We start from the raw sequence: 13,533 nt of genomic DNA, 5'->3' as shown, positions 1-13,533 counted from the left end.
TCTCTCTCCCTCTCTCTGCCCCTCCCCTGCACTCTCTTTCTCTCAAAAACAAATAAATAAAATTTAAAAAGAAGCCCCCCCCCCAAAAAAAAAAAAAAAACACGGTCCTGATTTTATCTTGCATTTGATTAGCGTTAAACACCATCTCATGTATGAAAAGTGACCGATATTTTACATACACTGCAGTGAAGACGAGACACCTCAAACTGCAAAAACATACGCTCCTGACACACCCGTAAACCCCGCTTTTCATCTGGGTGGAGGCACGCCACAGCTTTGGGGCTCATGGCGCTGCATGGGAGACCTATGGGCCCCGTGTCTCGTGGGGGGGTTCCAGGGTTCACCCCCAGGCTCAGCCACTCACTGTGTGTCTTTGGGCAAGTTACTTAGCCTCTCTGTGCCTCCTTCTCCTCTCTGTAAAATGCAGGTAATGACAGAGAGCCCCGACTGGGTTTTGCAGACAGAGAATGAGGCTGAGTGTTCTGCATAGGACTTGGCCTTCTGGATGTTTCTCAGGGCCTGTTAAGTACCAGGAACAAGCACTCATTATGCTCCACAGATCACAACACACACATTGAAGCTCAGGGCAGTGGGTAGCTTCTGGGCCAAGGTCACAAAGCCAGGGATGGCCCAGCCCTGGATGTTAATGGTCCCTGCACCCCGAACAACGTGGGGCTCAAGGACATTTCCGCTGCAGAGTAAAAGGCATAGGGCCCCTCCCTATCCTCTTAAGAATTAAAAACACTTTAGACATCTGAATAATTCAAGGATGAGCTAAACACACTTCAAACAGCCCTAAGCTTCCCTTCAGCTTGCCCGTCCCGCTAGGTTTGCCGAGCCCATGCTGGCAAAGCAAAGTTCAAGCCAGCCTCAACTGCTTACTCCACCCCTAACACCAAATCAGAGCTCCTTCGTTCGCATGGGCGCCCTGAAGGGCAGAGGCCACCTCGGCCATCGGGCCAGGCAGCTCTGGCTCCGTCCAGCAGAGGGTGGCGGTGTGCAGGGCCTGCCGGAGGAGAGAGGGCTGCGTCCTCCAAGCTTCCCCTGCAAATGGGTTTACACAAGCGATGCGAAGAACCACTAGCAGCTCCTCTGTGACTCCAGTCTGTGCAGCACGACTGGCTGGGTGTAGACGGGCATCTGAGTCGGGCCCCAGGAGACAGGCAGTGTTTCCAGAACTGAATCCCCCCACGCAGGGTCACCTCTGGCCTTCAGCAATGCAAATCTTTCGTTTAGCCTTTGTTTTACGAGCCCGAAACCCTGATTTCAGGCTCAAGGCTCAAAATGCTAGGAAAGTGTAAACAAGGGTTTGTGCTTGAGAGATCAGTGGAGGGTCCCCGTGACGGATGTCCCACCCTGTGTCCACCGGGGCAGGTCTGGTGCGCTGCCTAGCCCAGCACTACTCCTCACTGCTTACAGAAACCACAGGGTTCCTAGAACACAATCCGGAATTAGCTCCTTTCTGCCCTTATCCCTAAGAACAAAGGCGCTGCCTCACAAACTGAGGACAGGACTTGTCCCCAAATATTTACAAATCCAAACTCGTGGGGAAGCATTCTTAACTGGATTCTTAACAGCCAGGCCCGAGGACAGGAGACAGATAAAACTTCAGGACGCACATTCCTGAGATCCAAGGAGCGAGGCAAGTGGCTTGCTTTCTTCCCCCCCCCCCCCCCACCAACCCCAAAGCTGGATGAAGCCAGAGACCCCTTGTTTTTGGAAACTCCCTTCATGTCACAAAACCATCTTATAATACAAAGTTCTACAGCTCTCATCCAAAGCATTTTTGGTCTCTGGGCTAACAATAGTGAATGCTTCTGCTTTGAGAGCATCTCCAGCCCAGGACTTTCAAACAGCCTGAGGAAGTCCTTGGGTCCGCCCAGGCCTCTCAGGGAGAGCCCCCCACCTCTGCAAACCCCAGGTGGTCAGGTTCCTTGGCAACCCTGGGAGCCTCTCCCCCACCCCCAGGGCTCTCACCCTAGAGGCAAGTCAACACCACCCTTCCCCTCCTCCCAGAAAGGAGGCCAGCAAGGCAGGCTCACTGGATTCCTACAGGACAAAAACCATTTCGGAATCCAAGGCCTGGCCAAGCAGTCTTTTCTGCTTCTAACACATCTTTCTGGAAAATTAAAATTTAACTCAAGGCACAATTCCATTAAGCTTAAAATTTAACCCAACCAAATAAAAATGCATTGCCGCTGACTGCAACACACACGTTCGTGAGATGTATCATCTTCTGCCCTTTAACACATAAGTCCAGAAAACATGCAATTAAATATTAAAGTACACACGGATCAGCGCTTAACAGCGAAACGTAATGAAGCGGCAGATGCTCTTTACCCCTCCATGCACTAAGCACCTTTGGGGTTCTCAGGTGAGGTGCCTTTGGGAGCCTGAGTCCACAGATCTCAACGTCCCCAAGGGAACGGCCAGAATGGCCTGAGCCCTGGCCAGCGGGGGCAGCCCCAGCCTTCACAAGCTCCCTTCCTCCCGGACCAGCAGGAGTCACTCCTCCCTGGAATGTTCCAGCAGCAAGGGTGTGTAGGCACCAAGGGCAGATCAGTAATTCCTTTTAACTGAGGCACTTCAAATGGACCCCCACCCAGATCATACCTTCCAATGTATTTTCATTTTGGGCATTCAGTAATTATGAAGATCAATGATACATTTATGCCTCTGTGGTTAGTTTTGTATCGGTAATTACAACGAGAAAAACTGCTTCTAGATGGGCTTAACAACAGCCTTCTGAGCACAGCAATGTTTTAAACCACAATTTATGTACACGTGTGTCACAAGCGTGAAGAACAATCAGTAAGACTTTCCAGTGTAAAAGCCTGTGACTTTAGAATAAAACTCCACGAGGGAAAGTGGAACAAACATCCAAGTTCGAGAGGAAAAGAACACGTACGCATTACAACCGTTCACAGTCTGCTGCTCCGTTTTCTAAAAGGTGACCGTGGTCATCAAATCATTAGTGAATTTCATATCGGATACTTTCAAGAGCAGTACGATTGCAACTTAAAATGTCTACATTTACAATACTCCAAAAATGTTCTCTTTCTCAGCTATTTAAAATCAGCAATAATGGGGCGCCTGGGTGGCTCAGCAGGTTCAGAGTCCACATCGGGCTCTTTGCTGCCAGAGCTTGGGGCAGAGAACAGAGCTGGCTTGGGATTCTCTCTCCCTCAAAACAAAATTCCAAAAAATTAGCCATAAAGTTCAATGTCAACTCAGAAACGTGCCCGTAGTTTTCATCAAAGTTATTTTACAGGGCATGAACAAAAAACTCCAAAGGTCTCGGCTACGAGGCAACCCAAGGCTGAAAGACCCAGAATTTAGGCAGCCACGTGCTCCCCACACCGCCCCCCCTTGTTTCGTCCAGTGAACTCTGGCGAAACAAGTTCATCTCCGGTGTAGAGGTGGCAAAGCCCCTCCCCTCAAAATAACTGGTGGAAAAATATTTCCTTCCCATTTCAAACCAAACATCGTACCCTTTTGGATAAACAGATTTTGCCAGGGCGAGGACTAAATGGTCGGCAGCGAGAAGCGCGCCAGTTTTCTGGCCTGGCAATGACCGAGTGATGGCTCGATTTGTGCGAGTGACCACTGCATCTGGCGGCAGTTCCAACTCCTCTTCAGCAGCGATTTTAGGGGTTTGCTATGCATTCTGTGTTCAAAATCTTCCTTTCCCTACACTGGGAAGAATTCAGTTGCACGTCAATTCAAATGGCCCCAGGATTCAGAGGCAGAACCCCAGGAGAGGCCCTCTGGCAAACTCTAAACACTCCTCCGGGGCAGCCACACCACAGAATCCCAGGTTAGGAGGTACTTTTAAGGAAAGCGCCCCTCGGGCACTGGTTCAGGAATGCAGTTTTCCTCTCTGCCAGCGAAATCCTTCCACAGGTTTGGGAGGATGAAAACACGGTCGACCTCGACCGAACAATGCTTCCCTCACCTGGGCTTTGGGCCAAGCAGAGGTGGGCGGGCAAGGTAGCCCCGCTGAGTAACTTGAAAAGGCTCTGCAAATCCCTTCGGCTGCAGGGGAGCCACCTCGCCCTCGCGGAGGTACCACCCCTGTGTCTGCCCTCGGGGGCAAGAACCCGGCACAATGGCCACCTTCACTGGGGGGAGTTCCCTACCGAGTCTGTGTCTGCCACTGTTCGTTGTGTGACCCTGCAACCACCGTCTTACCCAAGGGTCCAAACTAGCCAAACCGACCTCAGAGCCCTCCTCTCCAATTTCACGGCTGTGTTTCATTTCCCACAATCTCCCTCAAATGCCTGCCCGTCGGCTCCTGTGGGAGTGACATCGGCCCATGCACCGCAGTGGAAGGGCCACTGCGGGAACGCCAAGCTTAAAGCGAACTCGATCTGTGACACGAAAACAGTAAGTGGATTACGCTGTTGCCCTCGAAGTCTGTGGACGTTTTAATCTTCTTAAAATGTCTCCTCTAAAAGTCACTTGCCAAGGAAGGAGGTTCATAAATACCATTAGGCCCCCACTAAATGTTTCCAGTGTTACCGCTACCCCAACGGCAGTGGGTTGAAAATAGCTATTGTGCAGACCGGTGAACTCAGGACTTTTGGCAAGCTTCCTTCTGATTTAGGGCCGGGAAGCTTCCTTCGCGCGCAGTGAAAAGGTCCACAATCCCCCAGTTCGCTCCAAGTGCCTTATTTCACAAAGGCTTAGCATTTGATACCTTTATAAAGGAAAAAAAAAAAGCCACTCCAAGCACATTTTGAAAGTTCCATGTTTAAAAAGATCCTTGTTCATTGATTTTGGTGGGGTAATTAAGCTAATCTAAACAAGGGGTCCTTGTCTGGGCGTCTGTGGGGGAGGTGCACGGGGGCCTGGCCTCCGCCTGTGAGCCCCCCTGCAGACACTGCCCCCCCCCCCCCCCCCCGGCTCCGGGGGTCCTCTCCCACCCCCTCCTTTCTATATGGCTGCTCCTCATCTGGGAGGCTTTTTCCCTCTGGTCAGATTTCCACTCAGCAAAGCTGAACCGCTCTCATGTTTCCTGGCCTGGAGTCGAGGCGGCCCTCCTAATGGAGTCTCCCTGAGTGCACCTTTGTCAACAGAACTGTGCTGTGATAAAGAAATCTGGGGAACCAGAGGAAACGGCTGTGCAGCAGCACCCTCACCAGGAACACGGCTTCCAGCGCATTCTGGCTCCACAGATTACAGACGGGGCTCTGCCAGGGGTGTTCCCGAGGAGGGCACTGGCAATTTGGGGTTGCCTGCCACCTACGACGCTCACCAGCCACCCTGACCCTGTGCCAGGCCGCGAGGCTGTTAGTCACGAACCAACCCCTAACGGCTACACGGGGCTGGGCTTCGGGGCTGGCAGGGCAAGCAGAAGAAGGCAGAGAGGGCAGAGGGTGCAGACGGGCGATAGGGACGAACGGGCACCACGGCCAGAAAATAACACTACAGCCTGGACCCCGGCGCAGCCGTCCGCTCTTCCCCCCACCGTCCCTCTGACAACACAGATAAAACCAGCCCAACGTCAAGCAACCTAATCGCTGGCCAAAATACCTTCTTGGACTGCCTGCCTCCACTGGGGATGGGGGAGCTGCCGTTGCCGCAGCCCCTCCCCCCTGCAGACCTGCAGGGCGGGATCTCCCGGCTCAGAGAGGGCAGGGCCCCATTCCCAGGCTCCTCCCACCCCTCCCCAGCTCCCCTCGTCTCCAACAAGCAAAGTTGGAGAACACAGAGAGCCCCAGGATGTTAAAAGCTGCGAGCCACCTAGGAGCTTGAGCTCACCCGGTCCAATCTCTGCTCTGCTCTCACGAGGCGACACGGGCCAAGGCCACAGCCCTCATCTCTGCAAGGGAAGCAGGCAACTCACCGGCCCCAGGAGTGGGTGGGCAGCCTCCCTGGGGGACACCCGGGGCCACTAAAAAGCCACCACTAAATACCTAATATGCATTTCAAATGCATCTCAAAAGATCCATTTCTTTCTTTTACAGCTGCTGCCCACAAAAACAATTAGCCAGAATGGAGCCGAAATTCCCAATTTTTAAGACAACCTATTCCCCACCCCCTCACCAGGGCGCACTAGAGATCCTGATCGAGTCCGGGTCCTTCCACCTGGGGCCTGCAAAGCTCCAGACTACCAACACTGCCACTCTTGAACTTCAGGCAGATTCTGCAAAATCTCTCCCAAGCCTTAAATAAACTCTTACTCTTTCCTTCAATAGCTAATTCAGACCTAGCTGGAAAGCAAGGAAATTATTCCTAATTTTTAAAAGAGGTTAGGGATTACTGTTTCTGATACCAACCATTAGTGACACTTAATAAACCAATCCTCCAGCTTTTCATTTTCTTTTTTTTTCCCCCCAAGCACAAAACGGAGAGATGACACATTTCCCCACGCCCTACCTGTCTGTCGATGGCCGGAGGGTGTGAGGCGGTCGTAGCGAAGGAAAAGTGCAGGGCACGTACACAGGACACTGGCAAGACCGTTTCCCCAGCGGAAACAGGCTTCGATTCTGACAATCATTTGACCCGACAACTGCTTCGGTCACTCACCTTCCAAACCCTCCTCCCTTCCCAGGATCTAGGACTAGGAGATGCCCCGATAACCAGGGGCTCCAAGGCCTCTTTTGCTGGAGTCAGCTGAGGTGTCCGATAGGGCTCGGTGGCTCAGTCTGACCCACGGTGCCCCCATTGGAAAAACAAAAAAATCTCACACTCCCCAGGAGATCAAGTGCCCCCTTCCACCCCTTCCCACTCCTCCCTAGCAACCGCCCCCCCCCCCCCGCCGCCTCCCACTTTCTAGAATTATTATGGATAGCTAACCAGGAGGCTGGGCTTTTCCCAAACCACCATTCCTCCCCGTTTTGATATACCTCCCCTGGAAAAGCCCTCAACTGGAAAGTGCTCCCCAATAACCCAATCAAGACCAACACACCTTGGGGAGGAATGAGTTAAATTCGAGAACTCCAGGAGGAGGGGTTGCTCGGGAAAAGGAAAGCGGTGCTGGGATTCGGAGAAATGCGCAGGGCAGGGGCTCTGGACCTGGATGCACAGATGCACCGGCCCCTCTCCTCCAGGGCCAAGCTTGGCCACAGGAAATAAAGGTGTCTTCAAAGGGACAGCCCGGAGGGCATGCACATAAGACAAAACACAGGCGCTGCCCAGGGGACAGCTTGGAGCCGGAGGTTTGGAACACTGGATGGGCGTGCTGGGGGCGCGTGTGTGCTGGGGAGGGGGGGGGGAGGGGAGGAAGGCAGGCTGAGGCAGAGGGGACAGGGGCTGGACTCTCAGAAGTTAGGAAATAGATGTCAGGCCGAGGGGGCAGGACAGGGTCGGGACCGAGGGAGCGAGGCGCGTGGCTCCCTCTGGGTAGAGAAACCGGAGGAAATAGGGGGTGGGGGAATGCTGCGGAGCACGACCCGGGGGGGGGGGGGGCGGGGGCGGGGAACCGAGTCCGTGATAAGGTGCGCACCGCGGGCAAGGGGGCCGGGATGCTCAAGGAGGCTTCTGGGACGGGAGCGACCAGAGGCAGGTGCAGCCCGGGGAGAGAAGGGAGGAGGCCGAGGATGGGGCGGGAATCCCGGCGGGAGACGCGCCTGGCCGGGTCGTGGAGGCGAGGGTGAGGGTCCCCTCCCCGGGGACGAGATGCCCGGGCGGGCTGGGAGCCGGACTAGGGGCTCGAGGCCGGGCCGCGCGGAGGTAGGGTGGGGAGGCGGGAAGCGGCAGGTGGCGGCGACCAGGTGCGGGGCCTGGGCGGCGGGCGGGAGAGGCGGCCGCTCACCTGTCTCCTCCGGCCGGGGCCGCTGGGGCGGCGGCGCGGCGGGGCGGCCGGGCCGGGCCGGGCGGAGGCGGCGGGGGCGAGGGGCCCCGGGCGCTGGGGGTGCGGCGGCGGCGGCGGCGGGGCCCGGCGGCGGCTGCTCTCGGCCGGCCTGCCGGGCGGGCGGGCGGTCAGACAGCGAGCGACGCGGGCGCGGACGGAGCGCTGCGAAGCTGCGGCCGGCGCGCGGGGACAACGCCGCTTTATCGGGTCGGAAACAGCCGCCGCGCGCCGCTTCCGCTGACGCAGCGCGGGCCTGCGCTCATGACTATGCAGCAGGCGCCGCGGGAGGCCGGGGCGGGGCTAGCTTCACGCGCGCCCATTGGTCGCCATGAGCCCCGCCCACCGTGCCGCCCCGCCCCGCCGTCCCGGGCCCCGCCCTAGACCCCGCCCCTTGCTGCGTCCCACCTCCCGCCTCGTGGGCGGGGCGTCCAGCGCGCCCCCAGCCCCGGCTCCCCCGCGCGGGAGCCCCTGTCCCTCCCCACGCTTACCCCCTGCTTCCTTCTCTCCAGACGCCCTCCTCGCAGTGGAACCCCCACCAGCCTAGCCTCCTCTCTCCCCCAACTCCTCCGCCCTTTCGGAGCAGGGTGGGCTCCGCCCCCAGGTGCCGCAGAGAGCGCTTTCCTGGCATCGCCCTCCGGGTCTCCCTCCTCAAACCCCCTCCCTCGGCGTGGGCCCTCGCCCGACTCCATCTCCCGCACTCTGCGCCCCCTCTTGGTAGCAAGGCAGGACCCCGGACCCCGAGCCTTTCCCTCACTGCCTGACTCGGGCAGGAGGAGCCGCTCCCGCATCACCCCTCAGGCGGATGGCTACCGTCCCAAGGATGGGGCCGCTGGGAGTCCAGGAGACTAGGTCGGGGGAGGCAGCTTGACAAACAGGTGACACAGCGGGCTGAGGTCAGACAGTCTGTGCTCTCGCCAGCCTCGACTAGTTACTTCATCTCTGGGTGTCCTCATCTGTGAGACAGATCGCAAGACCCGTCTCATGGGGCTGCCGAAGGGATTTGGAAATAAAGGGTGCACCGCGCAGCTTCCAGAGCAGTTAGAATGGGAAAATCTGACAGTGTCAAGTGTTGGTGAGGACGTGGAGCAACTGGAACTCTCTTACACTACTGGTGGGGGTGCAAAATGATGCCCCGCCTTGGAAGTCTGGATCTTATGCAAGCCTGATGACCTAGCAATTCCCTTCCTAGATGCACGCCCTACGTGATCGCATTTCTGTGCACGGCAGCACTGTTTGTAATAACCAAACATTAGAAGGGACCCAAATGCCCAACCACAGAACAGATACATCAACTGTGTCCTATTGGTGCTGTGGAATGATGATCACGCGGCTGTGAATAATCTACAAACACGCAGGACAACATGAATGACACTCGCAAGTAATTTTGAGGTAAGAAAAGCCAGACCTCAAAGCATATAGGATTCCATGTATATAACGTGGTAGAGGGACGCCTGGGGGGCTCAGTGAGTTGAGCTTCTGACTCTTGATTTCGGCTGAGGTCATGATCTCACCGTCCGTAGGATCAGGCTCAGAGGTGGGCTCTGTGCAGAAAGCATGGAGCCTGCTTGGGATTATCTGTCTCCCTCTTCCTCTGCCCCTCCCCTGCTCCCTCTCTCTCTCTCTCTCTTAAAATAAATAAACATTTTTAAAAGATAAAATAAAGTGGTAGAAATGTATATAGAATCCAGACAGTGGTTAACATTAGAGGGAGGGGTGCCAGAGCCAGGAAGGGAAAATGGAGAGAGTGTTTGGGGTGCTAGTAAGATTCCATTTCCTGCTCTGGGTGTTGGTTACATGGGTGTGTATGTAATACTTCGATCAGGGGTTAATAAGATCAGTAGCATGTGCATAAAGAGCCCAAAGTGACCTCTGACACATAGTGGGTGCCTCATCTACCTCCTCTGTGGGTTTTGTGGCTCCTGTGGCCAGAGGACGGAGGCAGAGGCAATCCCAGATGTGCTGTGACCTTGGACACCTTTCTTAACCTTTCAGCATGTTCATCTATAGATGAGCCTTCTAACAACACCTAGCTCACAAGTTGTTGTGAGGAGTAAATGCACTTTTTTAAAACACTTGATACAGACAGGTGCCTGGGTGGCTCAGTCAGTTGAGCATCTGACTTCAGCTCAGGTTATGATCTCATGGTTCATGGCTTCGAGCCCCACATTGGGCTCTGTGCTGACGGCACGGAGTCTGCTTGGGATTCTCTCTCTCTCTCTCTCTCTCTCTCTCTCTGCCACTCCCCTGCTCCTTCTCTCTCTCTCTCTCAAAAATAAATAAACATTAAAAATAATAATAATAAGTAAATACATAAGTAAATAACCTTAAAAAAAAAAGGACAAGAAAAAGCTCTTTTCCCCTCTCTCTAGGTGCCTGCACCAAGGAGGGCCCTGTGAGGAGCCCTCCCAGGACCCGACCACGCTGGCACTGTGATCTTGGGTTTCCCAGTATCCAGAACTGTGAGAAGTAAATGTTGTTGAGCTGCCCGGTCTGTGGTGTTCTTGTTAAGGCAGCCTGAGCCCGTTAAGACAAAGGGTAAGATGTGCCCGTAGCTCGTGGCCCCACTGTCCAGCCGCCCCATGGCAGCTCCTTGAATGAAGGGCCACCAGCCCTGTGAGGAGAGAAGCCCCAAAGTCAGGAAGACCTGGGCTCTCGCCCGGCTCCAGAGTGTGGTGTGCCTGAGGACTTCCCGCCACAGGCGTGCAACCTCAGAAGGGGCTGCACGCCTGCTGCATCACTCTGCCATGACCGTCTTTAAATTCTTCATAATTTCCAATAATTATTATCCACGATTTCCATAATTCTCCATAATTTCTCATCCTATGACCTCATTTGTGAGCACACTGGTCTCCTGGGATGCTTGCAGGGAGCCCGGGGCAGGACAACATCTTCATCACTGCACGCGCAACCTTGCCTTCACCTCTCCTGGGGACCCTTGGAGCAGAATTGTGTCCTTCTCATCCACGGACACGCAGAGCCTAAGGACCGATAAAACTGTCACATTGACCATTTCCAGAGATTTGCCAGGAATGGCCTCCTCCAGGAAGCCCTCTCGGATGTCCTGCCTTACAGGAGCGAGTGGCTCCCTCTCATGAGCTCTGAGGCACTCTGCCCCTTCACAAACCATTCCCGACTGTAATTGGGCACGTCTGTCTCTCTAGGTAGCCTGCAAGCCCTGTCCAAGCAGCTGGTACCAGGCCAGGTTCATTGTTGCATTCCAGAGGCTGCCTGCAGTGGGGCAATGGGGCTGCAGACATGTTTGCATGTAGAGGGGGACAAAGAGAGAGAAAAGGAACTTCTTAATGAGGACCCATGGAGAGACTCTGGGGGTTCCACAGACTCCTGAAACGATGTGAGCCGGCCTGGACCAGGCACCCCACGTGCTCCCTATAACCCCATGCCTACAGGGGTCCCATGCCTACAGGGGTCAAGAGCTCTCCTCTTTGTCTTGTGACCCCACCAGGTTCAGGACACCTACAGGAGGCATGAGACCCCTGCAACTTTTAGCACCCCCTGACCCTGGTGCTGGGAGGCAGAGAGGATAGGAGAGCTGGCTTGGGAAGGGCAGGATTTGGGGCAGGTCGGGGTTGGAAAAATGGAGGGGCCATCAGCAGACAGGCTTGGGGGGGGGTGGGGGGTGGTCACAGGGCCTGGGTTTGAACTTTGACCTCACTGTAAATAAGTCTCAGTCCGTGAAATGGAATGGACCTCACCTGGAGAGGGTGACAGTCACGAGCCCAGACATGCAGCCAGCTGCCTGCTTAAGCTGAAACCCTGGCCCTGCCACTGACCAGCCCTCTGACCTTCCGCAGGTCACATCAGCTCACTGGACCTGGGTATCCTTAGCTTCCAGAAGGGCAGAGTGTTAGCCCCTCACAGTGCTGTTACAAGAAATGGATGCTTTCACCTCGACAAGCGAGCACCGTCTAAATGGCTGATGAGCAGTAATTTTCAACTTCCCAGGGCTGGAGAGGGAAGGGAGGAGGTATGTGGGGGACTCGGTCACCTGAGACCACTCAGGTCTCACCATGATGACAAACAACCACCCAGCTCATAACTGAGGGCCTGCTGTGTGCCAGGCCCCTTCCAACCTGCCGGGTCCCTTCAGAGATCGGGCTTGAGCCCTCAACTGAGGCTGCCCTCTGTATACTGTGGATGGGGCCAGTGGAGCCTGAGGAGGGGAAGAGAGCATAGAAGCCAATGTCCCAACTGTCCCCCAGTGTCCCTCAGCGGATGCCTCCTCTGATCATTTGTAAAGCTCTCCTTTGTTTTTAAGCAATAACACTTGCTAAGATGAACTCTTTAAAAAGACCCCGGTATTTCAATTAGTATGCTCAGTTATCACCAGGTATTCTGAGCACCTGCTCCGGGCCAGACCTGACTGCATGTGCTCTCTGGGTGCCAACTTCCTGGTGAACTTGGGTGTCGTGGAGCAGAGAGCATGGGGCAGAGTTCCAGCTCTGCCCCTTCCCACTGTGTGACCCTGGAGGACGTGCCTAATCTCTATGAGCCCCAAGGCAAAATGGGGAGGATCCCCACCCCCCCGCAGAGCATGGGGTGCAGACTTCCCACGAGGCAGGGGAAGTGGGTCCCAGATCTTGGGGCAAGCCCCCGCCTCCTAAATTGCCATGGTGGAACGGGAGGCCTGAGGGACAATGCCTGCCCAGGTGTCAAAGCAGTGAGTGGCCTTCAGAGTAGCGTCAGCCCCAGGAGGAGCAAATCTCTGGCAGGACCTCCAGGTGCTGGAACTGGCAAGACAGCAGCAGGCTCCCTGGTGCATAGATGTTCCCTGGGGTCATGTGGCATCTCGGGGGGGTCTGTGGCTACCCAAAGGGGTCATATGGCACCCCTGAATCAATAAGGTACCTAGAGTCATATTGCTACTGGAGTTCATACAGCTATCCGGGTCATACAGACACTCAAGGTCATATATCTTCCCAGGGTCATACGGCCACGTGGAGTCATACAGCTTCCTGGGGTCATATGCCTATCCGGGGTCATACAGCTTTCCAAGGTTGTATCGCTTCTTGGGGTCATATTGTTCCCCGGACTCATATAGCCCCCTGGTCACATGGCTGCCCAGGGCCACACAGCTTACCAGGGTCATATGGCTTCCTAAGGTCATAGGGCTTCTTGGGGTGATACAATGGCCAGGAATCATATGGCTACCTGGTCATAGGGTGCCCCAGGGCCATGTGCCCACTTCGGCTCATACAACTACCAGGGTCATGTGGACACTTGGGACCACAGTGTGTCTTCAGAAGAGATTCAGGCTTCTTCTAGACCATTCTTCTGCCCCTGGGTCCTGGGTGAGCCCCACCCCTTCCCAGCCTTAGTTTCCTTATCTGTGAGGTGGACAGAACCCACATGGGCCCATGAGCCGTGCTCAGTAAGTGGCTGTGATACTGGAGAAACCAGCTGTGGCCCCCCACATAGCACGTATTACCTTCCTAGCCTGGGCAGACCTGGAGGGTTTCCAGAAGAGACTGGGGCAGCTTTCCGCCCAGCCTGGGAGGGGCAGATGCTAGAAAATGTCTGTTGGGGACCGGATGAGTGCGGTCGGGGCTGAGAAAGGCCTCATGTGGGGAAGATGAACTGTAGAGGGTGTCAGATTCCCCTCCGGGGTTGGGAGAAGCGGGCACACGTTAAGTCTTGGCGCTATGCCTTTCTCCACGGTTGTCTTTGATTCTACAATTAAATTGTAGAGTAAATAAACAGAACAGTAAAATAAAACA

At 55.3% G+C, this 13,533-nt stretch overlaps 1 protein-coding gene and 1 long non-coding RNA gene across 3 annotated transcripts in view; one reads left to right on the top strand and one right to left on the bottom strand.

Moving 5' to 3' along the window:
- The window catches only part of SLC45A4 (solute carrier family 45 member 4), an 81,063-nt gene extending 73,254 nt beyond the window's left edge, over nucleotides 1-7,809 (bottom strand). Inside the window, exon 1 of one of the 2 annotated variants that reach the window (XM_045453515.1) lies at nucleotides 7,760-7,809. The gene's annotated coding sequence lies outside the window, so the exon portion shown is untranslated. The remainder of the gene's footprint in view (nucleotides 1-7,759) is intronic. The other variant, XM_045453514.1, reaches the window with a different exon arrangement.
- On the top strand, nucleotides 7,023-11,774 carry LOC123585401. The gene is made up of 4 exons (XR_006706139.1): nucleotides 7,023-7,163; nucleotides 8,988-9,187; nucleotides 10,168-10,333; nucleotides 11,611-11,774. It is a non-coding gene; the product is annotated as an uncharacterized LOC123585401 (long non-coding RNA).
- The last annotated feature ends 1,759 nt before the right edge of the window (nucleotides 11,775-13,533 follow it).

Source organism: Leopardus geoffroyi, chromosome C3, assembly GCF_018350155.1.
Source record: "Leopardus geoffroyi isolate Oge1 chromosome C3, O.geoffroyi_Oge1_pat1.0, whole genome shotgun sequence".
Lineage (NCBI taxonomy): Eukaryota > Metazoa > Chordata > Mammalia > Carnivora > Felidae > Leopardus > Leopardus geoffroyi.
The sequence above is the reverse complement of the archived record's forward strand: the minus strand, read 5'-3'. Positions and strand labels throughout refer to the sequence as shown.